This window comes from Perognathus longimembris, chromosome 5, assembly GCF_023159225.1.
Source record: "Perognathus longimembris pacificus isolate PPM17 chromosome 5, ASM2315922v1, whole genome shotgun sequence".
Taxonomy (NCBI): domain Eukaryota; kingdom Metazoa; phylum Chordata; class Mammalia; order Rodentia; family Heteromyidae; genus Perognathus; species Perognathus longimembris.
In genome coordinates, this window is record NC_063165.1 from 17,925,666 (window position 1) to 17,951,536 (window position 25,871).

A 25,871-nucleotide genomic window follows, 5' to 3' on the forward strand; every position below is an offset into this window, starting at 1 on the left:
ATCCTGACTCCCTAGCTGATTAAGAATGTAGAATACCCAATGCCCTAATACTGAGGCTCAAGAAAAGTTGTCTTTGGAAATACCAATTAAGTCTGACCTAGGAGAGATCTTTTTTATTACTCAATGATCCACTCCCACACTCCCTTGGTCATGGGGCCACAAGCACAATTTTGGTAGAAGACTTTCCTTGTGGCCATGACAGCAGTAGTCATGGAAACAGTATTTCAATCTTAGTTTCTTCTATAGATCTCAGAGGACTAAGATTGGAAAGATCGCCTTCCTTAGCTGGCAGCAAGCATCAAAGACTAACGATTGCCCCTGGGGACATCAGAGATATCTGGACAAAATATTTATAGAAAACCATGGACTTTCTACAGTTAAATCAGAAACTGGCTCAGGCAACAATATATGTAGGAGATAATAAAAATGGAAATGTTTTTGACTTCACTGGTAGGTAAACTTCACAATACTTTGTTTATACTCACATGCAGGTTCCCATATTTATTCATTGACATGTCCAAGAAACATTTGCTAAATATCTCATAGGTGCTAGACATTCTGCTGTGCTGCATACACATTAGAAACAAGATGTACATGACTTTCAGTTTCCCTTAGTGAAAATTTCAATTTAGTTCTTGCATGTCTTTAGAGATACTTATATTAAAATAATCTTTTCATTACTTGTAAGGGATTTAATTTTTTTCATTTCTTATTGTCAAAGTGAAGTACAGAGTGGTAAGGGAGTGAGTATATGTCTTATCCAACTTGTTACTTCCTCTCTCATTTCCCCCCTCTCCCTTCCCCCATTTCCCTCCCCCCTCCTTGAGTTGTGAAGTTGGTTTACACCATATAGTTTTGTAAGTGTTGCTGTTGCCTTGGTTTGTCTTTTTATCCTTTGTCTCTCAGTTTTGATATATTCCCTTTCCCTTCCCTAGTTCCAGTACCCATATATACAATATCTAGGGTTCTAAAATCAAATACAGTGATATCAGGAGTAAAACCACAGGAAAGGAATACAAAAAAAAAATATGGGCATGGTTTCACATGGCATGTTGAAAACAATGAAACAGTGATATACCACTTATTTCCATACTTCGAGCTCATTTCACTTAGCATCATCTTATATGTTCATACAGGCAAATCTCTTGAGCTATTGTGATCTTCTGCTAGGACTGTCCTAGATGTGTACTAATTATTTCCTATAAGGGAAACCATATAGTCCATGTTTCTTTGGGTCTGGCTCACTTCATTCAGTATAATTTTTTCCAAGTCCTTCCATTTCCTTATGAATGGGTCAGTGTCATTCTTTCTGATAGAGGCATAGAATTCCATTGTGTATATGTACCACATTTTCTTGATCCATTCATCTACTGAGGGGCATCTGAGTTGGTTCCATATTTTAGCAATGATAAATTGTGCTGTGATGAACATAGTTGTGCTGGTGGAGTTAGTGTGGTCTTGTTTGTAATCTTTTGGGTTGATGCTCAAAAGTGGTGCTGCTGTCTCATAGGGGTCTATGTTTAGCCTTCTGAGGAACCTCAATACTGCTTTCCAGAGTGATTGAACAAGTTTACATTCTCATCAACAATGTAGTAGGGTTCCCTTTTGGCCACATTCCCTCCAGCATTTGTTATTATTAGTTTTCTAGGGATTTAAAATAAAAAATCTCAAACATCTCTGAGATAGCTAGACATAGACAAATAATTTTTGCTTGATTCCTTTGTTAGTTTTTGTTGAAAGCAGTACTATGATTTTGAACTCAAGGCTTCATACTTACTAGGCAGGCACTCTACTTCTTGTGTCAGAGATCCAATCTTCTTTTACTCTGGTTGTTTTTGAAATAGGGTCTTGTTCTCAGGTTGGCCTTTTCTGCTTATGCTTCTCTGTTTTTATTTGTCTCATTCTGGTTTTTTTTTTTTCCTGTTGAGAGGGGATTTGCAAACTGATTTGCCCCAGGTAACATAGAACTGTTACCTATCTCCCTAGTAGCCTAGACACAAGTTTGAGTTATACAGCAATCCTGATTGCCACCTAGAACACAGCAGCTTTCATATTATTTCATATTATTTCTCCTGTCATATTCTTAAAAATGGAACTGGTACTTCATGTGAGCTGCTCATCCTCTTATCTTCTCACAATTTAAGCATCCAAGCCTGATCAAATGAACCTACTGCATCACTGAAGTGTACAGCAGAGAGTGCTAGCCTTTCAATGCCCTCACATCTTAAAAAGTTGATAAATATTTCCAATTTGGGGAAGAGAGGTCAAATAATTTTCTACCTGTAGATGCTCATAAAAAAACATCATGAGTGCTTTTTATCAAATCTGTTTTCTTAGAGGACTACCTACAGTGTGAAATAAAGCTGGGTCATTTGAATCTATGTTATCTAAGTATTATGTATGTGTCAACACCTGCCATGGGAAGTGTTAATAATGGAGCACATAAAATAAGTAGTTATGAGATCTTAAGATGTGTTAGATTCTACCAGTCAACAAGAATTGTTTCATCCCATCCCATGGAGAAATGTCATTAGAGTATGGCTCAGACTTTCAAAATATTTTTGTTAAATCTTATAAGAAAAGTAAAATTAAATCAAATGAAATAAGACAGAAATACAAAGAAGTCTCTAATAAAGTACTGAAGGTTGGCAAGCATTAAAGGGAAATTATTGAAAGTTGTGGTAGGCTAAGAACATTTCATAAGCCATGTTGCTTTTGTGCTAATCCTTGAGAGAATGTCAAATGTGTTATAGGTACAACCTAAGAAACTGCAGAGTGAAAAAATAGTCTTGTCATGCCTGTTTTGTTCTTAGTGAAGGTCTGACAGCAAAGCAGAGCTATTTCATGGGTAGTCAATAGTATGCTAAAGGAGATGATGGCATAGGAAAGCAGGTGTTTTAATCTGTGGCTGTAGAATAATGAATATGACAGCCTTCTGAGGGCTTGTGGTGAGAATGCTAAGTCAAGGAGACGATGAAGATACATAGCCACTGATCAAGGGAGAATCATTACTCCCTAAATAAAACTTCACTATTATCTGTGAGATTTATTGTCACAAATGCATTGGAGTACAAGTTAGAAAAGAGTAATTCAATGAAAAGTCCAGGAATTCAGCATAACTCTGGGAGGATGAGCTTGAAAAGTATGAGCTAAAGAGAAGGATAAAAGGCTAAATGGCTATTTTGGGGAGCTCCTTTTTTGTTGAAAAAATATTTTGGAATTCTTATTAATAAGCAATAATTAGGGGGCCTTAAAAGGCATTCTTAACAGGGTCCTGACTCTGAGTGACCTATACTACCCTGGTGAAATACACACATTATGCAGCAATGTTTAGAGAACAGAGGAATATTGAGGTCAATGTTAACTCCTCTTTCCACAAACAGGTCATTATCTGAGATCATCTCTAGATCAAAATGTGAACCATGTACCATGTTCAAATTAGTATGCAGAATAAAGCATCAGCGTGAAGGGAATTTATGTGACTATGGTATGAATAATTTATTGGCACAAGCAATACAATTAACTGCTTATAGCATAATCATATCACTACTGTATTCATGTACAATAAGCCTGACCCAAATGATAGTTCTAACAAGACTAAATTTGAAAACAAAAGAAAGCCACAAATGTCTCAAACTCAATGGCATATAATAACACTTGCTGCCTTTACAAAAAATTCTAGTAAGTAGACAGAAAACTTCATAACTAAAATTGGTTATTCTACATGGTATAATTGTACAGGTGAGCCTTTGTGTTAGGCATTAAAAGATGCATTGATCATCATTATGGACTAGTTGATGTTTGAAAAATGCATTTTGGCATATTTAAAATGTCATATAAAAAGTATGTAAAAAGTTTAAAAGCTAACTATTCTAAATGGGAAGCATTTTAACTATAGTTTTTCTTAATTTTTTAGTAGTTCAAAATTAGAACCTTGAGCAGGCAGGCATAAGATTGTACTTAGACTTGATCAATAAGTAAACAAGTTGGGCTGTTTCACAGGAAATTAGTAAATAAGTCTGCTTCAACAGCACTTTTACATTCCACAATAAAGGTTCAATGTACTTCAAGTCTGGCTTTAATTATTTTAGCTTTAAAAATGAATTTCTCTGGAACGTCATGTTGGTTTAGGCTGAGCTTGTTTATTATAAAATAATCTCTGGAAAGTTCCCTCAACCTTATTTCTGCTCTTCCACTGCCACCATACTTTCACTCCTAGGAATACAGCAGAGGGGCATATTTGAACACAGCTTCAGGCTACTTTTCCTCAGTTTTGCTCTGATATTAATTAATGGGCAACAGTGAAATTTGCAGATAGAAAATGATTTATGTAATTATGCTACCAAAAATAATACAGAGAATTCCTGCATTATATCTGGCAATTCCATACTGGTCTGGCAATTTAGTGGAGAAAATATTTTGTAAGACTTTTCTGTTTAAAATATTGAATAAAATACATAAACACATGCAAATACCTCCACACTGTTTCACTTATGGTGCTGAGCTGGCAACAAAGGTGAAGCTGAGCAGAAGCATAAACCCAGAACAAGGAGTTCTGGCTGAAATACAGGTGATTTCCAGAATTATCTGAAGAACAGTTTTGATACTAATGGACCACATGTGGTTGGAAGAGATAAAGCTTCAGGCTTCCAAATATGTGCCAGAACTTCATATAAAGCTGGAACTCCAAGAGGATCCCCATTGAAATGATTAGATAGAAACAAAACAAACTTTATCTCACAAAGGTTGCTGTGAAGAAAAATTGACTCTGTTCTTTGTCTTGATGTAAGGCAAAAAAAAAAAATTAGGAAGAGACAAGATCAACACATAAAACTTAACCTGTCTTCCTATTCACTCTCAAGGAAGAGTCCAAATATCAATAAGAAATCCTTTTTAAAGAGCATTAAGAACAACAAAATAGTAATAAATTTAAGAAAAGATGTGCCAGGTTTGTATACTAAAAGTAAAATCATACTAGAAAAAAAACTAAGCAAGATTTCAATAAACGGAGATACATCCTCTGATCTGGAATTTATCAATTCAGTGTGAAGATAGCACTTGTATCCAAGATGATCTATAATTTCTAGAAAAAGCTTGCATTTGATTATGAGTAGCACTCTTTACAGTCATCAAAGGGTAGAAATAGAATTGGGGATGTAGCTCAATGGTAGAAGGCTTGCTACCAGGCACAAAGCCCTGGGTTCAATCCAGGTCACTGTAGAAAATAAAGACAAAACAAATGCACAACCATGGCAAATAAATAGAAACATGGCTTGTAAAACAAATGCAATTCACTTAGAAAAAATAATGAATATGGAAGTATTTTATACTAAAAGAAAAAAGTCAGATGCTAAATATTATACCCCAAAATGATCCATTTATATGAAATATTCTATATTAAGAATAGACAATTCTGTACAGACAAAACCCTGGGAAACAGACAGAGGAATAATGGAAGAAACTACTTAATATCATGTGTAGGGTTTCCTTTTGGAGTTATAAAAATGTCTTTTCAAACTAGAAAGAGCTGACAGCCTCATAACATTTGGAATATGTTATATATGCACTGTATAATAGTTAATTTTATAGTCTATGAACTTTACCTCAACTTGAAAATCACTAAAAAAAGAAAAACAGAGTAGACCCTTATTAAAAGTCCATGAACAACATCCATCCTAACATGGGCTTATGTTCTCAATTTATATAAATTCCTGAGTGGTTCCAGCTAGTGCATGGTATAAAAAAATTCAAATCTTTTGAAGAAATGTCCAAAAAATCTAGCAATTAGATTAGCTCAGGGAAAAACTTTCTTTAAACCTAACCACACAATAAAAACAAAATAGCAAACTGCAGCAGGAAATAAAAGTACTAAAGTTATTTTTTTAATTTAAGCATAAACACAACATCTAGAAATTAAATCATTAAAATTAGAAATTCAATGGGAAGTTTAGACAGTAGTTCAGACACAGATGAACAGGGAATTCACAATTGGAAAGCTAAGAAGCAGAAATAACCCAGAATACAATGGACAATGGAAGTAAATATTTGATATATGGTTATAATTCCACAAGACATGGGAGATACTGGGGAAATATCAGTATTGAAGGTTATAATTACAGATAATTTTTAACATATATGAAAGTGGTACAGAAGATGTCATTGAACTTTAGTGGAATTGCAATTTTTAGAAGCAATATTATAAAGAATATACTGTTTCAAGGAAAAGAAAAAACGTAGGAACAAAATATTTAAGAAGAATTGTGATTTTTAACAAGGCAAATGATGTAAAAATAATTTCACTTGTCATCTAAACTAGAAAACTTAACTTGAGCATGTTTTCCTGAGTCTGTAAATAGAGAGGAAATAAGTTTAAGTAGCCTGGTCCATTGGACTCAAAGCCTGTTGTTTTCATTCTGTTGCTTAAGTCTCTGTAACAATGTACCATAGAACAACATAAATTTATTTTTTATTCCATTGTCTAAAGGCTGGAAAGCTCAAGAAAATTTCTGGCCAATTCAGCTTCTGGTAAAGGTCCAATTTGGGGCTTATTGATAGCCCCTTTCTTGCTATGTCATCAGATGGAAGGCAAAGGGAAAATGGAAGGAGAGGTGGGAGGGGAAAAAAACAAAACAGGGAGGAAAAAGCAAAGACATCTTCCCTCCTCCCTTCTCTTCTTGAATAGGCCCATAGTAATATTAGGATTAAGTCCCACCATTTAAGTACTATTTAATCTTAATTATCTTTTAGACAGTCTGTCTTACTCCTTTTTCTATTGTTAATAACTGCATCCTACAGAACAGATAAGTTAGAAAAATAACTCTATCTTGGCTAATAGTTCTGAAAGTGCAGCGTTGAGGGTATGGATTTGGAGCTAATCCTCTTGCTAGCAGAGTCCCTAGGTGGTATAGGGTAGGGTAGGGTAGGGGAATGTACATGTGCACGCATGAATTCTCTGGGCATTAATCTCCCAAGTGTTCAACTATAAGGCCACCATGTACTTCATCCTGATGATCTTCTCCACTCTTGATCAGCTTCCAGGATCCTAACTCTAAGCAACATGGAGCAAGTAAGTTCTACCTTATCATACCTGACAATGTGGATTAACCCCCCCCCCCAACACAAAATGTGAAGTAAACAGACCATATTCAAAACTATAGTGCACCCTGTCTCCAGGGGCAGTCATGTTGGGAATTAATTTCAATTATGTAGGAATTTTAGGGGAGAAAAGCACAATTCGGTGTATATTACTAGCCTTCTACAGAGTGGCTTCATCCACATTAGTGGACACTAGTTAAATTCTTACACATTCAAAGGGTAAGATGGATGTTAGGTAGTCTTAATCTTCGCATCCCAAATTCAGTCTTCTCATTGTGTCTTCCCAGCTTCGTGCCACCAAAAGCCAACCTCTTCAATTCCTCTTTTTACTGGTGAATTGCTGGCTGTATTTAGCCAACAGGATACACGGGCAGAACAACGCACTCGAGAAGAGAGGAGCTGAGGAGTCTCTTCTCTTTCCCTCCTCCTTTACCAGTGCATCTTGGGGAACTTCTATGTTCCTTAAGAAATTCAATCTACCTAGGCAACTTCTTCATGATTATTATTCTCATTGGGTTCTGGTTGAGATTATTGTTTTCTTCTTGTTCCTTTAGCCCAAGCTATGATGCTACCTAAAGGGTTATAATTCCTGAAACCCTATCCATACACTTATCATCTTGCCATTAATATTTCTACATATAAACTCTATGGAAAATGAATTCCATTTCATATCGGTGCCAAGGGCTGACAAATAGTTCTTGTTTTACTATTGTTTGCAAGTTAAAGATCAGGTATATGAGATTATAAGACTTAGGTAAAAATTTACATCTATATTTGGGGAAAAATGTACACAAACATCCATCTCATTTGGAAAGAATGGAGGGGAAAGGGTTCTAGAAAACATGAAGTAGACCTTGCAAACCAGCATAAAGACATTTGTGGGACCACACGTGGCAAATATTGGAAGGCAGAAGAAGATTGTGGTGTCAGTCTAGCCTGAGTAGAACGTTAGCAAGACCACATCTCAATGTGTGTTGGCACATGCCTGTAATTGCAGTTGTGTAGGAGGCATAGGAAGGAGTACAATAGTAGATTTAACTGGGAGAAAGTAAAAGTCTTACTGAAAACTAACACAAAGGAGGTGTAACTCAAGTAGCAGAGTGACTCCCTAATGAGTACAAAATCTTGAGTTCAAACCCTAGAAGTGCCAAATTTTTTAAAAAGGAAGAAAAAAAGGACATTATCCTTTGTCCTTTATGCTTTTATACCTCACATTTCCAGAGAGCCTTTCACAAAGGAAACATGTAGGCAAATGGCCTTTTGTCTTCTTATGAAAAAATTGAATATCATTACCCAAGTATTGTCCATTCAGTTAATGGATAGGTGATAAGAGGAGATCATTCATTTTATTTATGATTCATTTTTTCCAGTTATTTTCCCTGTGGAGTGAAAATCAGTAGAAATTTTCAACACTTTAGTTTAAAATAGGTCATTTCTCTCGCACTCTCATTTTGTCAAAATAGTCTTCCTTCCTTAAAATGGGTGATTGGCTATATTTAGGGAGTCCCTTTAAGTAATGTAGCCAAGTTTCAAATTCAATGGCATTCTCTGTGTTCAGAATGTATAGTTGAGGGGCTGGGAATATGGCCTAGTGGTAGAGTGCTCGCCTCGTATACATGAAGCCCTGGGTTCGATTCCTCAGCACCACATATATAGATAAAAGCCAGAAGTGGCGCTGTGGCTCAAGTGGTAGAGTTCTAGCCTTGAGCAAAAAGAAGCCAGGGACAGTGCTCAGGCCCTGAGTCCACACCCCAGGACTGGCAACAAAAACAAAACAAATAAACAGAATGTATAGTCGAATCCTGTTGTGATTACCATGTAAATTTGTAAAAAAGTCATGAGGGATCACAAGCAATAGATTTGATTGCTCACTAAGAACAATGTCTAGTAGAGAACTCAAAAGAAGCAGGGTCAGGTACAGATGCAGTTCTGTGGTAAAACTGTCAAGAATGAGAATTTGTGTGATAAAATTCTCAATAAAGAGGATGAGGAAGGAAAAATGAAATTCTCTGTGGTGGCATGTCTGGTTGCTGAGGCAGTAAGTACAGTTTTAGAGCCAATCATTTTTCTCATAGTAGAGGAATTTCACAAAATTAAGGAAATGCACATAGGGAGAATAGCTCACAATTTTTGCCAAGTTCACTAAAAACAAATATTATTTGGATTACAAGTATCTATCTGGATATCATATACATACATTCTCTTGTGGTATATTTGATGCATTCCCAAACCATCAGTGTAAACCTATATGAGACAAGACAGAAGATGTTAACGATTCAAGGAGGAAAGAAAGTGCTTTTCACTGAGGTAAGCTCCTTGCCTCCCTAGTCCCTAAGATGGAGGTGACCATAAAAGGAAGTCGATGGTAACATTGCAACGACTATGACTTTGTGCCTTTAAACACTGATGATTGCAAACATGATGTCAGAACTTGGTATTCCTCAGTGAATCAAAAGAGCTCTTTTGTCCTCTAACAGGTAAACTTTTAATGCTCATTAACTTATTACAAAAGGACTCCATGCCTGTCTCTGTATCCTTTAACCTCTTTAGACTTGGAAGTAATAGGCACAATGGGATGGCCACACCAGTCCCTCTGCCATAGTGTGTGGTTGCTGAAGTTCAGCTTCAAAGCTGATCAAGATTATGATATTTTCCAAAAGAAGGATGAAACTAAATTTTCAGCTGGATGAAAATACCTCAGAACTTGCCCCATTAATATTTCCATAGCATTCAAGTTACAGGGAAGCTTTTCTCACCACAAAATTCACATAAGCTCTGTGGTATGTAGAGCTACCAGTCAGAGAAACCCAAAAGCAACTACTCACCTCTCTCTTTCTCTGTGGCACAAAATGACAATACAAAGAGACCAAAGGGAAAGATCAAGGAATGTTAAATCAAATGAATCCTAGCTGTCCCCTCGTGGCTTCTACGACCTTGTTCTGGAGGTAAGTCACCCCTGAGGGAGGGACATTCCGAATGAGTATGTTTGTCATTTGAGTCTTCTATCTGCTCCAAAAGGAGCTCTAAATCTTCCTTATGGAGTCACTGACATTTACTTTGGCATACTTTCAGATGCTAGAAAAAGAACCATGACTTGACAAGAAAAAAAGTCAGGTTAATATAAAGCACAGGAGGACATGATTTCAGTAATTTAGAAGATCACTTTCTCATCAATGTGAAAATACACATTTCTAGATACTGGGATTTCTTTACTCTCATTCCACAGAGTAGCAGGTAGTTCAAGTCAGAAAATTGTGATATTTCCAAATTTTATAAAATCTAAAACGTATTTTTTCCTACATAAGTCAGGATATTTGTTTATTTTTTAGCTTATTCATGTTTTTCCACCATTCAGTTAGGATGTCTGAGTGTCATTCATATCCTATATCCAGAATAATCACTCTGAAGATGAAGGTGGTAGTATTCCAGAGAAGCGAGGACATCCATGTTAGGATAGATACAAATCTTAAATTGGGCACATATGTATCTGATGAACCCACTGTCCATATTCCAAGTTTCAATTAAATTCTTCTAGGGCAGCAGACAAATATGTTGTTTTGATAAGGGTGGGAGGGGCTGGGAATATGGCCTAGTGGTAAAGTCCTTGATAAGGGTGGGAGTGGTAAATTCTTTTATGCAACAAAATAATCTCAAGAGTCTTACAACTTAAAATGCAAAAAAATCCAGAGATGTTTAAGGGATACAAAAGTACTTCCTAAAATACATACACAATTTGTACTTGACATCCATGCTATATAGTTTTCTTTCCCAACCTTATTTTCAAAGGAGTACCTATTCATTTTCTCTCTCTCTGTTACCTAGCTTGTACATCGTGTTACTTTGAGGTCCTGACATTTTAAGGTGATATTTGATCTCTCCAAGTCTTTGATCATCATTTTACTCATCTTAGTCTGGCTGTCCCATCATGTTACCTTTAAAGATAAAAGGCTGATCCATGAATGAAATTAGAAGGCTAAAGTTCAATTTTGTAATTCCAGCAATGGGACACCTTCCACATTTATTACTGACTAAGTATCTGATTTTTAAAAAGACAGAAAGAAAAGCTTGGTGTCAGAATTGTTAATAAGTCATGCCCAACTCATCTGGAGTCTCTTGAACTCAAAGGGAGTTAAAAAAAAAAAAAAAGACAGCCTGCTTTTAGACCTTTTGCTTTCCTTATTAACTTTGACCTTAGCCATTTCTCAATCAGCCACTTACACATTCATTTCATACACTAGAGGTGTAGAAAATTTCATAAGAAAAGCAACCAGCATAAAAATGACTTTTTAAAGAAAGTTCAGCAACCTCTGTATAGATCGAATATGACATGTTCAAGTCACTGACTTCATTTATTAAATGCACTTCCCTGATGTGTTAAATAACTGCTTCTTCTAAGTGCACAGCATTTGTGTGACTCTCCCTGCCCCCATCTGCAGGATTTATAATGTTCTCCTGACAGGCTTCATATGCCTTGGGTCCATTAGGTAGGAAGGTGGTTTTACCTCTAGCGTGTCCTGAAATCATCCTGGGGTGAGCATTATTAGTTACCAGTCTCCCTGGATATTTATGATGGCACAAGCACAATCAGAGTCACCTGGAATAGAAATTCTAAAGGAACACTGGGCTTGTTTTCAAGTTTTCTTTCTCATTGAACTTTTATTCTTATTGTATAGAAGCATAGTATAGTCCTTTCGAGTATCATGTAGAATTGAGATTAAAATGACATAAATATGGCTCAATCACTTCCAGAAACATTTCTGAAGGAAACTGGGAAACTTGAGGAGATAGTGAGATTGGTTCAGTGGCTGGTAAGGGAGTGACTCTGGTCTAGGTGCACTGCACACTTAAATGGGCATGCTAAATTGAAACTCCTTTGTACAAGAGGTGGAGACAAGATTTCTAAAAAAAAAAAAAGGGGGGGTGGAGAACTTCCCATGTTGTACATTGGGACTACTTGTTAGAATCCTGAGGACAGAACAATAAATTGTGCTTTAACACATGATCTCATGGCTAGAAATTGGTGTTTGTAGGAGTGCAATGTTCTGAGTCTGTCAGCAAATGGATAATTCTGGATCAGTACCAAGGGTGTGCACAGAGTAGACCCAAACAAACTCAGAACCTTGAAGCTGCCATGAGACTGACTGTAAGCTGACCTTCTAAATAATTTGAGGAAACTGTTTTATTTGAACTTCCTTCCTGTAGGCTGTAATGTCTGGGAGTAGTCTCTGAGAATTGTTACTTCTAGGACTTGTATACAAAATGGAAATTATTACTTTCAAAAATAATTATTACTTAAATCAGGATTTATTCTACAAGTGTTTGCACAGATTCCTTTAAAATGCAATTGCAAATTCATTCCTCCTTTTTTCTTTTTTGGAGTGGGTTTTATTACTACATCAAGAATGCCAAAAAAAAATCCAGGCATAATAAGATTCAAAGTAATTTGTATCTTCCAACCCTGTAATAAGTGGAATCTTTTGAGTACCTTCCAGTTAAAGGAATAATAACCATTCATAAAATATGAAAATACTAGTTGCCTGTCCTAAGGCCTGGTTACTAACACATTGTCAACATGAAAGAACTCAGATGCAATCTAAGTTTGGTATGGGAAATCCATTGCTGTATTAATCATTTGAAATAAAAATGACACAGTTATGACTCTTTGGAAACTGCTGCACTTAACTTCTAAACTATTGCTTTTAAAATGGCTAATTCTGGGTTGGGTACATTAATGTCAATATCCTATAAAACTGCAAGCTAAAAAAAAAAAAATGTCAGCAGAGACATTTTTTTCCAGCCGATGTCAGCACAAAAGGGTGCCTTGGTTGTTTCATCTCAAACAGCTGCATGCTTTCATTGACATTTGGTGACCTTTCTTTGTGCACCCGGCCTAACCTCTTAGGTTATTTCCTGGCCTCCCTTCTGTGACCTTTGACCGAGCCTGACCTTTAGCTGGAGAATGTGACATTTTGTTCTCCTCTAGCTGACATGTGATGCTCTCATTATTCAAAGGTATGTGAAAATAATGACCCCGAGTGACCTTTGAGTTTCCTTTCCTTTATTGGTTGTTTTTGGTGCTTGTTCAGCATGTACTGGCCTAGGTGAAGGGGGGTGAGGGTGGAGATGGGGTAGGATAAGATGGCCAGTGCCTCTTTTGATTCCAGTTCTAACTGTTTTCCTGCCAGAACACATCACTTTACTGTGCACAACTAAGTAGTATTTCCTCTTTCTTGATTTGGGAGCAACTTTGGCCTTTGAACAATAGAACTATTGGAAATTTAAGAAATTTGCTATAGTGAGAGAAGCTTATTTTTTACATCTATCTTCTTCAAACTAATGGTATTGCTACATTTCTCAAGATAATTTTCTTTCTTTTTTTTTTTTTTTTGGCCAGTACTGGGCCTTGGACTCAGGGCCTGAGCACTGTCCCTGGCTTCTTCCCGCTCAAGGCTAGCGCTCTGCCACTTGAGCCACAGCGCCGCTTCTGGCCGTTTTCTGTATATGTGGTGCTAGGGAATCGAACCTAGGGCCTCGTGTATCCGAGGCAGGCACTCTTGCCACTAGGCTATATCCCCAGCCCAAGATAATTTTCTTTTTAATAACCTCTACAATTTAGAACAAGAATAATATGTATAAAGACTGTATGTGACAAAATGAATAACTGAAATATTTGCCATTTTCGTTTTGATGTGTGATCCAGTTGGGTGTTTGTAAAAGTTCTTTTGCATGAAAGTTTTGTGCATTTTGTCATATATTTTAAATACACTTGATTATTCTTATAGTTTTTATTGTCACATTAGTTTATGTGTATATTAATATATAAGTGTACATACTGGACATTAAATATAATGAAGTGAAATTAAATTTGGGCACTGTTGAACTAATGGTGATAAATTGCTTATGCATTTCAGAATCAAAGCTTAGATACAGAAAACATTTAGATATAGAAAAATATCCCCAAATACCTCATTAAATAATTTATGACATCTGATATGTAATATTTCTGATATGTGGTATTCCAATATGACAGAATGAATTTCCACTTAAAGAAACACCAGAGTTCATCATTGTCTTTATGTATCTACTGGCATTTTGCTCATAGATAGTTCTCACATCTGATGAAGCTACCTATACAGGAGATCCAGCCACCATAGGAAATTGAGACAAAGAGTTTGGGTTGCCTGGGCAAAATATAAGCATTATCATTAACCTTTCCAAGGCAAGCTATTTAGATGCTACTGATGAGTAATGGGAGAATTTTAGGTACAACTACATAAACTTTAGCGAAATTATTAGGCTATTGTATTCATTCAAATAAGCCCATTGTACCTAAACTAGCAAACTCTCTCTAATTTCATCTTAAACATTTAACAAAAAATTATATCAGTACACTGTAATTTCTTTGCTAGAATAGGAAATTAAGGTCATTAATTGCATAAAACTTTTTCCTCTTGTGATTCAGTTTAAGACTGAGTTTAAGAAACGTTTAAAACTGAAATTAAGAAATGGCTCAAGACTGCATTTAAGAAATGCTTACGTCGTGCATTACTTTCCACTAACACACCTATTATAAGACCATCCATTCTCATTTCTGAATTTGTATGATTAATTTCAAAAAGGACACAAGAGAGGTAGATGTTTTATGAAACAGATTGTTTCAAGACTCAGAACAGTTCTTGCCAATTAACCACCCCCGAAGCGAAGTGGCATCTTCCTGGAAAAGAAGAATGCTTTTATTCCTAATTCGCAAAAAGGTGCCATATGGACCCAGACATTCAATAAATGTCTGAGCGGATATTTTAAATGGAGATATCCACTATATGCATGGTGGTAAAATGTGAATGTGATATAAATCTAGCCTTCAGGGAGGATGCAGTCTGGAAAAGAGAAAATCATTAGAAACCATAGAAGTTTCTAAGTCCTATAAGACATTTTTAAGTTTTGTAGATCTGTGAAAAATTAAGAGCTTCTATTCACATCAATGTGCTTTGCCAATAGTAATACCTTTTTAAATGAATTCTAGTCGTCCACTCACAGTAAGATTTGGCTTCTCCGTTAAATTTATTTCTCACATCACTATTCTTGTGTCTGATAAATATATATTGCCTCTCATCCACCAATCATCCTAACAAATTTCACAAATAATTATTTAAGTCCATTAACTCTTGTGTGGAGAATATTGAAGCTGATGTTGAAACCAGACCTCCTCCTTCTCCAAAAAACACAATACAAACTCCCAGAGTACCCTGTCATTTCTTTTTACAATGCATACCTGAGAGATAACATGGCATGATAAGCTCATTTAATTAATGTGACTAAGTATCACAAAAGAGAAAAATGCAGAACATGTTCAGCATACCTACATGCTTACCTAAGAGTTTCAATTCTTTTCACGTTCCACATTAAACACCTATTCATGAGGTTTTTCTTTTCTTCTTCATTTTTTTGTGTCTATTTCTAAAAGCTGCCCTGTATTCTTCTTAAAATAAGCCACTCATATGTATCATAGACTTAGAAGGAAACCTCAAAATTTAATTTAAAGAATTTTTGTGTGATTTTACTGTGATCTCACAGTTTTAAAAACTACTTCATTTCTATCTACATAAGTTTCATTCAGTAAAGGACCAAGTTAAAGATATTTCATGAGCTTTCAACTAAATTTGTAAGAATAACATTTTAGTCATTTTCTCTTTCCTGGAATGAAGTATTCAATGCATGTAAATTTTAGCAGAGGGAAAAGCCGAGAATAGAACAGTACTTTGATAGTTACGTGAAATAAAGAGAAGCTCTTTGTACTGTCATTTTATTAATTTACTTTGAAGACATTTTAAATTTTCTCATTTGGAAATACTTGTTACATTGTGTTCATCTCCTTTCCTCATTTGTTATTTATTTTTGGAGTCAGCATTAGAAACCTGTTTTTGCATTTAGCTCTCTCTGTCCTCTGTACAGATTCTAACTTGTCCAGCATTTAATCACTATTAAAGACAAATGTTTTTACTTGTTTGAAAAAGAAGTTGTTACCTAATAATAAAATATAACTTGCCACGTAAGTGTCACTCTTTATAGACAAAGTGCTTTAGAGTGATAACGGGTAAGCATGTTATGAATGTTTAAAGATTGTGCATGGCAGGAGGCATACGTTTCCCTTTCCAAACCCCAATAACCTAAAATTGAAAAGAGCATGGGTCTGTTTCCTGCTTTGAGATAATGCCATATTGTCATGTGGAGGTCTTTAACCACAAAGGCTCCATGTTCTATGTTGGTAGACTCCCAACAGCCATAAATCTCTTTCCCTGGCTAAGTATGGTTTTACACCACCTGTTTTGTTGAACACCAGAAATACACACCTAGGTACATTCAGAAATTGTGACTCTTATAGGGGTAGCCTCATTGAATCCCTAAGATTTTTATACCTAAGATCCAAATTTGGGCATGGTTTCCACATTAGTACACATTTGTAAAAGTAATGTTCCAAATGTGTGCTACAACTCAAAAAAAAAAAAAAAGAAGAAAAGTTTGTTTTACTTTCATACATTTTTCACAGGTTAAGATCACAGGTTAAGATTTGAATATATGTGATGAAATGATTTCCTCATCAATCTTTTTGTAATCCCAGTGATATATCTTCTTCACCTTCAAGGTGAGATACATTGCAAATTCTTGCTAATTTCACTGTGTCTTGAGAAGCAGTCTAGGGATTATCAATATTTTTGTATCATTATATAAAGGTCATACTTTGTGTGACGATTTATTTATATTTTAAGATAAAAATGATTAATACTGTAGATAATTTTCTTTTAGATTCCTTAATTCTAAGATAGAGGGTTATTTGACTTTGAATTAAGAAAATTGATTTATAATGGTAGCTGTAAAGGAGCAAATGGGCTGAATTTCTAAACAACAATCAAAACAACAGTCTCAGGATCTGCCAAGATTCACTGTATTTTGCCAGTGCATCTCTTTATTTAAAAAAAGGAAATTAATTCTGGACACAGTAGTTCAAGCCTAGCTACTTGGCAGGAAGACACTGGGAAATCGTGATTCAAGGCCAGTCCAGAAATAAAGTTTGAGAGATTCCATCTAGGCCAATGACTGGGCAAGTTGGCCTGTGCCTGTTATCTCATGGAGGAAATACGATGAGTAGGATAGTGATGTGTAGCTATCATCTTGGTCACAACAGGAAGTAAAATATAGGAGGATTAAAATCCAGGTCAGCCTAGGCATAAAGTGAGAAGCTATCTTAAAAATAACCGATGCAAAGGGTGGCTCATGTAGCTGCTTTGTGGAGCAAGACTCTGTTCAAACTCTAGTATTTAAAAAATAAAAACACAAATCCAAAGGAAAATTAACTGGAACATATCTGGAATGCAGATTTTTATTTTGTCAAATCCAGTTGACTTCTTGTTTTATTAACATAGTAAGCACATATTTCTTAGGTCAAGAAAGTACATTGCAATAATATTTAAAAATTAGTAATACTTTATAAAGTTCTGGAGGTTTTAGATCTCAAAGATCAGTAAATCATGGGACATATAAACTCAGTATTTACTCTTGAATAAAATTGAAATACCCTCCATATACATAAAATCTGCAAACAAATTCATTTCCTCAGGACAATAGTTAATTTATAGTGTTAAGTTCAAAAAGACAGAAGATAACAACTCAATTTTAGTAAAGATGTAGCACATGTATGCTGGAAGAGAATAAATGTCAAATTGAAAACTATATCTGAAATTCAGATCACATTTAGATGCACAAAAAAATGTTAAGATCAGTAGGGGGGTGATTGTATTCCAGTTAAATTACCTTTACTCACATCAACCAGTCTCAATTTGAAAGTTAATCATATGATTTATATGACTTTTCAAGGTATAAAAGGGGACAGCCCATGACAGGAAAAGAATAGTTACTATATATTTATTTATTTAAAGAAGGTCATGAATTAGAAAGTTTTATTCTGTTAGGGTAGAAGAAGGCCATTTTAAAAAAGCAAAGTGTTTATACATTATTCTTTTTATGTGTATGATATCATTCACTGGAGATTGTTTTTGAAGACTGGCAAAAGTCAGATAAAGAATTAAAAGCTTTATGAAATATTTAATGGGACTATAAGCAGACAACAGATTTTTCCTCAGGTTTGGAGTTGTTTGGCAGTGATTTTCTGGGGTCGGAATGTGGAGGGGTAGGTTGGGGAACTTAACTAGAACCTATTTTATAAGAAGGATGGATTATTATACACTGAAAATATTGGAAAAAAACAAAAAAAAATCTTATGATTACAGATTCCTGGAAAACTTCAGTGGCTACAGTGGCATTTATTTATTTTTATCAATATGATGGCTTGCAAAGATAATATAAGTTGTTCTGAGAGATGTTTAAAATACTAGAAATAAGTCAAGTGCTGGCGGCTGACACCTATAATCCTAGCTACTCAGGAGGCTGAGATCTGAGGATCACTGTTCAAAGCCAGCCTGGGCAGGAAAGTCCTTGAGACTCTTATCTTCAATTAACCACCAGAAAACCAGAGGTGGTGCTGTGGCTCAAGTGGTAGAGTGCTAGCCTTGAGCTGAAGAGCTCAGGGACAGAGCTCAGGTGCAGAGTTCAAACCCTGTGACTGACATAGAAAGTGCTCAAGGTAGTAGATTATAAAGTTAAAATTCTCCTAATTTGAAACATTACAAGATTCTCAAATAAATATATTTATTATAGTGGCATTCACACAGTTGTAGTGACTTCCGATGTACTTGTTTATCCAATAGTATTTTCAGTATTCTAGCAGTCTTGTCCGAAAGATGTTTACCATAAGGATGCATAAAGTGAGTCTGGGTACAAAACATAGTTATGAAGTGTCACTAGGAGTCATGATTTGAATAAGCACATAAGATTGTTTCATAATGTACATTAAATATATTTGAATTAAGTGATTGCTAAGAATATTGACTATTGTTCTGATAAACGAGTATAGCTATCAGGACCTTTTGTATATATAATTTTTTTTTAAAATGCATGCTCTATTATGATAAAACAAAAGAAATGGAAAGTACTATGATATTCTACCTGCTGAATAGACATTTTTTGACAGTAAATATCTTGGCCAAAAAGACATTTTAAAATTAAGAAGCATTTAAATTATGTAACTACCAAAAGAAAAAAAAAACAAAAAAAGAAAGGAAACCCAGAAGGAAAACTGAAAAAGAAAAGGAAGGGAAAAAAAAAAGAAAAAGAAAACCAAAACCCTGCTGGAGTTACTCCATAGAATCTTAGAATTTATATCACTTTAAAATGAATAAAATGCATTTCTTCAGTCCTGTAAACATGATTTATATTTTTAAATGACAACTCATCCTATATTCTGCTGAATATAGTGTATACAATACCCCAAAATGAAAACTCTGACTTTTATTGTGATATTGGTATCTATTTTTAAACTTTAAATGTTATCAATAAGCCTTTTGTAGTAATTTCTATAGTAAAAAAAACTAATGAATCCATAAAATGTCATTATTCTGAAAAATAATGTGTTTAGACTACTACAGAAGCAGAAAATATCTGAGTTTTTATACTAATTTTTGACCTAGATGTGAAAACAATTAGAGGAACTCTTCTTAAATAACATTCTTGAGTACATGGTAAGCCCAGTAAGGACACTAATTACAGATTACTTTTAAAATATTAGCATAGTCTATTAGATAAAGTTTGATGAATGAATGAAAGGTTGGTGAGTGCTTATCTGAAAGAAAGCCATCAGAAGGAAAATATATCCCTCCAAGAGAAAAAACATGTTGCCCAGAAAGATACATGAAAATAGTCATACAATTATAGATATAATGTTGAAAGTTGAAATGATTACACCTTTGGGGTCACATTAATGAAAATGAGAGCATTGGTTTGGAGATAACTGAATTTTTTCAGTTTTCTGTTAAGACATACCATCACTAAATTACTCAGGATAGGTTCCAATTTCTCATCTTTCTGTCCCTCCCCCACCCCCACAGTATTAGAATAACAAGTGTGAGCCAGCTCATCCAGCAGACAAACACTTTTGTTTCTTTTTAAATATTTATTTATTTATTTATTGTCAAAGTAATATACAGAGCGGTTACAGTTTCATATGTAAGGCAGTAAGTACATTTCTTATCCAACTTGTTACCTTCTCACTCATGTTTCTCCCATCTTCCCCCCTTCTCTGTTCCCTCCCCATCCTGCCCCCAGTTGTGCAGTTGGTTTACAGCATATTGTCTTCTATGTATTGCTGTTGCATTAGTTCGCCTTTTACCCTTTGTCTCTCCATTTTGGTGTTCCCCTTCCCTAGTTCTGATAAACATACACACAATACCGAGTGTACCAAAGTCAGTTACAGTGACAACAGGGGTAAAACTAAAGGGAAGAAAGAAAAAAGAAAAAAGCATAATTTCATATGGTACGTTGAAAATAACAACAAAGATAAACCACTTATTTACAAATCTTGTAGTTCATTTTGCTTAGCATCATCTTATGTGATCATAAGTACATTTCTGTGGTTAATTCTCTCTCTCCTCCAATTTGAATTTTCTTTTTCTTTATGACAAAGAAATTGCTCTGCAGTCTTAAGGTTCCCTGAATTTGTCACAAACTCCATAAATAATTTTACAGATCATGCTTATTGGGAAGTTGAAAAAGGGATTGCTTCTGTTAACCCGTTTCTTCTCTTTTATTTTTGAGCACAGTGTTAATGAGACTAGAGCAATGCTTCCTCCCGCCCCAGTCCCCCCTGGTCTCCAAGTGAGAGGTCAGAAGAGGGCAGAAGACTCTGGCATCAGTGAAAAGCAAGTCAATTCACAGGCCCTACTCTCAGCAGGTCATAAACATTACTGTTTTACAGGAAAGACAGTAAGATGATAACCCCTTGCATGGCAGCCCTTAGGCAATTGTGAAGGGATTCATAAAGCCTGACTTGGACTGAGTTGTTCCTCCTCTTGACCCTACTTCCCACTCATTAGGTGTGGACTAGAAAAATGGGATGTTATGGATGAGGAGATGAGGAACTGAATTGATGGAGAAAGGGGAGCGAGCAAGAAACACACACACACACACACACACACACACACACACAGAGAGAGAGAGAGAGAGAGAGAGATCCTCAATCATCACAAATATATCAACATGTGGTAATCTCAACAGGCTAATACTACAAGTATTTTATTTCTTAAGCACAGGTGAACTCTAAATGATGCTTGCTTGCATTTCCTTGGGGCCAAGATAAACACCACGTATTATGTAAACCTTGGCACAGGGTGAGAGGCATGACTGAGGTGTCTTTTCTCAGGTCACTAAGCTCCAGTGTAACTGAACAATAACCCTCCAGTACCAAGAATTATGACTTCTCTTCAGATTCTTTGGCTATTCGTTCCTTTACTGCCATTTCTCTTTGCTATATGTTTACGTACATGTCACCTGCACCTTCTCTTTGCTTCTGTGGTGATTATGTATGCCCTGCCCTCCCTCCCTGCAGTAGTGGTGATTGAACCCAGTTCCTTTTGCATAGGCCCTCTACGAACTGATACACATCCATTATTATTATTTTTTCTTCCTCCTCCTCCTCATTCCACCACTTACTCCTTCTCCTCCTCCTCTTCCTCCTTCCCCCTCCTTTTCCTGCTTCTCTTCCTTTCTTTCCATTCATGTGTTGCTTCACTTTGTGTATTTTCTTTATGAAATAGAGTCTCATTAACTTTGTCTGGGAGTGACTCAAATTCAAGATCTTTTGACCACCTCTCAGTTAGCTATGATTATAAATGCATCCTGTCATGTCCGGTATTACCTTTATTAGAACATCTTTCCATTCTAATGTTTATGTGTTGAAATAATTATAAACTTATAAGCATCTCAAGGATCTCAGATATTCCATTAAAGGGGCAGGGGAATGAGCAGCTATTGAAAGAACATTATTTATTAAAGTTCCAATGGCTAGGGCTTTTCCTTAATGAAATAACCCCAATAAGCAACACAAAGTATAACTACACAGTAGGCCAAAGTAATTTCTGTATCTCAAGGACTTTAGTCTTTATGTAGACAAACAAATCCCAGCAAATATCATACTGTTGCGGGTGTGGGAGACTTAAGATCTCAGCCCTAAAGTTATCAGTACTAACATAGTTGGCTAGGTGGGTCAGATAGGTTTCACTGGGATAGACTGTAACCCAGACTGTATTGCTCTTTACTATTTGCTTATTACCATTTTTAAAGATATTTGTAAAACTAGTACTTTCCTGTTGTTAACAAATAATGTAAACAGTATCATGTCCTTAAAATTTCACATCCACTTTGGGAAACAAACAAATGGAATTTATTATCCCCACCAGAGAATGGAGAAGTACAGTTTAGTGAGAATGTAGAGCTCTGGTTTATTTTTTTCCCCACCTAGTAAACTATTACTCCTCAGAGTCTATATATGCATAGCAATGAGTTCATTATTTCTCCTACTACCACAGCTCTATTCAGTTTACAACGAGGCCCAGACAACATGGAGTGCAGGTCCATTTTGCTCAATAAAGAGACTGTGCCGGTAACACTGACCGAGAGACATTGTGTTCATAAACTGCTTTGTTAGATGGTACTTCCTTTGTACAACTACCTAAAGATAGTTCTGAAACATTTCAAAAGAGACATTCCCAGTCTGTGTAGGCAAATCCCTACATATCTTGCTAAATTGGGTAAAATGAGGGAAATGGAAAGGGCTCAGAAGAGGCGGCTATGTTCCAATCACTCAATTAGTGCTCTGCCTAGATCACTTCACATCTCTTGTTCTTAATATTCCTTATCTATAAAGCAAGGGTATGGCTTTATTCATAGATACCGTTGAACCTCCACCGCTCCACAGATTGTGCCTGTGTTTTTCTTTTAAGATGCTTTAAAAATATTCTCTTAGGAAAATGTTATGGTTTGAATGTGAATCGTTTGCCCCAAAGGCTTGAGTATTGAAAGCTTGCTCTCCAGTGGGTGCTGCTTTTCTAGGACCTTCTACAGATGTTAGTAGGTAGTGTCTAACTGGGAGACTAGGTCACTGGAGTTGTGTTCATAGGGACTGTGACCAGTGCTCCTCCCACACTCTGCTTCTCCCTGATTCTTGTCTGACATAGAGTATGTGGACTCTGGCATATGATTGTACTACCACAATATTGTGCTGTACCTCCAGGCCAGAACCAATAAAGCCAACGATTACTAACTGAGGCCAAATATGAGGCCTTTTCCCATTAGGTGTTTTGTGTTAGATGTTTTGTCAAAGCAGCAATAAATCTGATCTACGCAGAAAAGGTAGAATCTATTTTACCAAGAAATCAATATCAGATACCAATGTAAATGGTTACTTCCAGGAAGACTAGTATCAGAACTAATGTATGGAAGGTAAAACTTCAGCAGGTATCAGCTAGTGTGTGGTAAAGGAGAATACTCCTGGGGGGAGTGGCATAGGAGCTGTGGTTATCACTAGGCTGTGCTTCCTCAATCTCCCCACAGGAAAGACAATGCCACCAGCATTGGGGACAGGCAGTAGATAGACAACCTCCAGCCAAGAGTACTTCCAGAGTTGGTTTCAGCCACAGAGTGCTGCCTCTGTCCTCTCTCTCCCATGGGGAGCCTAATCTTCAAATCATCTGTACCCAGTGATGAGCAAAGGCATCGGGATAAGAGTACCAAGGTACAGTTTCATGAGACACTTAGATGATTTCCTTCTTAGAGCTTCTCATGGCCAAAGCCTTAATTTGCCATCACTGTAGCACAGCTTTTCTTCTGCCCATCAATAATCAAAGGTTGATGCCCACTGGAGGCAGAGAGGAGGTACTATATGATAACAAGGCTCAGGGTGGTCTGCTTTCAAAATCTTTATTGAACCTAGAAGAACTGGAACACACATGTAGAAGGAACCATAGCAGGAAACCCACGAAGTAGGGAGGCAAGGATATGCTGTTGGTCCTTCTAAGAGAAGTACCTCAATCAGGAGCTCCAAGAGACAATGGTGTTGCAATGGCTAAGATTCTTCCTGGAGGTCTTGAAGAAATGTGGAGCTGAGAACTGTCTGGAAGCTGGGAATTGTCTTGGCTTACTTTCTGCCATTCTGAGTTTCTGTTTTGGATTCTCCTGAGCAAGGTAACTCAGTTCTACAAATGATGTATTAAATTTATGGCATAAACTTAGATTTAATTACTCCCAGATTTCAGTTTTTCTATAGATTGTTGAGGTTGACTAAGCTTGGCTCTTTCACTGTATACACATCCATCACACAAGAAAATATATGAATTGTTTCAGGAAAAGGTACATGACTTGATTAATAAGTTCATAGAATTTTACAAATGCCAAGACCTTCTATTTTCTTGCCAAAGAGCTAGAGGATGTAGATCAGTGTCATAGAAGGAATCCTTCCTGTCAGTGGGTATGCTCTGAACAGCCCTTGGATAGGTCACGGTCACAGACATGAGACCATGCCTTCTTAATGAATGCAGTGTGGAATGCTAACCTTGACAAAAACTGGAAATTTGAGCAAGGATCTTCCTCTTGTGCCAGCTCTTCTTGTTTCAGGGGAGCATCTACTTGGAGTAATTATCCTAGCATAGTAGAGAAAATGGAACCTTTGAGTGTGCTCCAGTTCTTGATAAATTAATCCTAACCGAAGGGGAATGAAGTCTCCATGTAAGCATTCAGTGTCTTAGCACATTATCTTTTCATCAGGAGGCAGCTTGAAACAGTGTTTAAAGTGAAGGGCTGGAGGCCAGGAATTCTGATATTTGGGAGGAGCCTAGTGGAAAAAGCACAGGTGATGAAGCTGATATCACCTTGAATATCTGTCAGATCACCAGTGGTCTTTTGTGTCCCATTTCCTGAATCTGTAATAGAGGGATTGTGACGATTTCCCTGAGGGATGATTTGAGGTTTGTAAGATCATGTATGCTATGAATAGGATGTCTTTGGAACACAAAATTGTATTGATTTTCCTATTGTTTTTAGGTACTGTAGGCTGAGTTCATATTCTTTAACAGTTTTCTTTGTCGTACTGTCTTTTCTTAGGAGAAATTAGTAATTAAATATTATGAGTTTTTCATCATTATAATACATACACACAAACCTGAATTAACATGGTTTGCAAATGGTTTGCATGATTTATAAACATAGCTTCTTTGCTTGCTATGATAATACAGACATATCCACATTCTTTTAAGAATGACATCATGTTTTATATTTTTATGTATAATATTTTATTTATTATATTCTCAAGAATATATACATTTAATATAAATCTTAATTTTCCTTTGAAGTCTCTGGTTGTAGACAAATATTTCAGTTCCTAATATTTCTCTCATTTAGTCCTAAAACTCTCATCCACTTAAGATATGCTGTGCCAATGTAAAGTCTTTGTGTAATTAATTCTCTGGTGCAAGTCCTGTGAAAGAGTTGAGAGAGTTGCAAGATGAAGTCTCCCAATTTGGAATACTTAAGAGTATACCTTAATAGGATGTATATGATGAGTATACTATAATGCATATAACATAAATATAGTACATATGTTTGTACATATATTACCATCTATTTATCTATCTAGTAAATATCATAATTCACCAAATTAAATGGTTTTAATATATTTTAAGAGGTCTGTGACCACTACCACCATCTCAGATAAGGAAATTTCATTCTTCATTCGTACTGTAGTTACCAACCATGGGTCCTGATATGTTTTGAGTCCATAGGGAAGAGGAGGCAGGATTTATATTTGCACATATTTACTATTGTTCACAAGACTTTTG

The 25,871-nt window shown here is 36.0% G+C and overlaps 1 long non-coding RNA gene across 1 annotated transcript in view; it reads left to right on the forward strand.

Moving 5' to 3' along the window:
* LOC125351563 overlaps positions 1 to 23,897 on the forward strand; it is a 45,162-nt gene extending 21,265 nt beyond the window's left edge. Inside the window, exons 2-3 of the long non-coding RNA XR_007210972.1 lie at positions 16,643 to 16,738; positions 23,593 to 23,897. This is a non-coding gene — a long non-coding RNA (uncharacterized LOC125351563). The remainder of the gene's footprint in view (positions 1 to 16,642; positions 16,739 to 23,592) is intronic.
* The last annotated feature ends 1,974 nt before the right edge of the window (positions 23,898 to 25,871 follow it).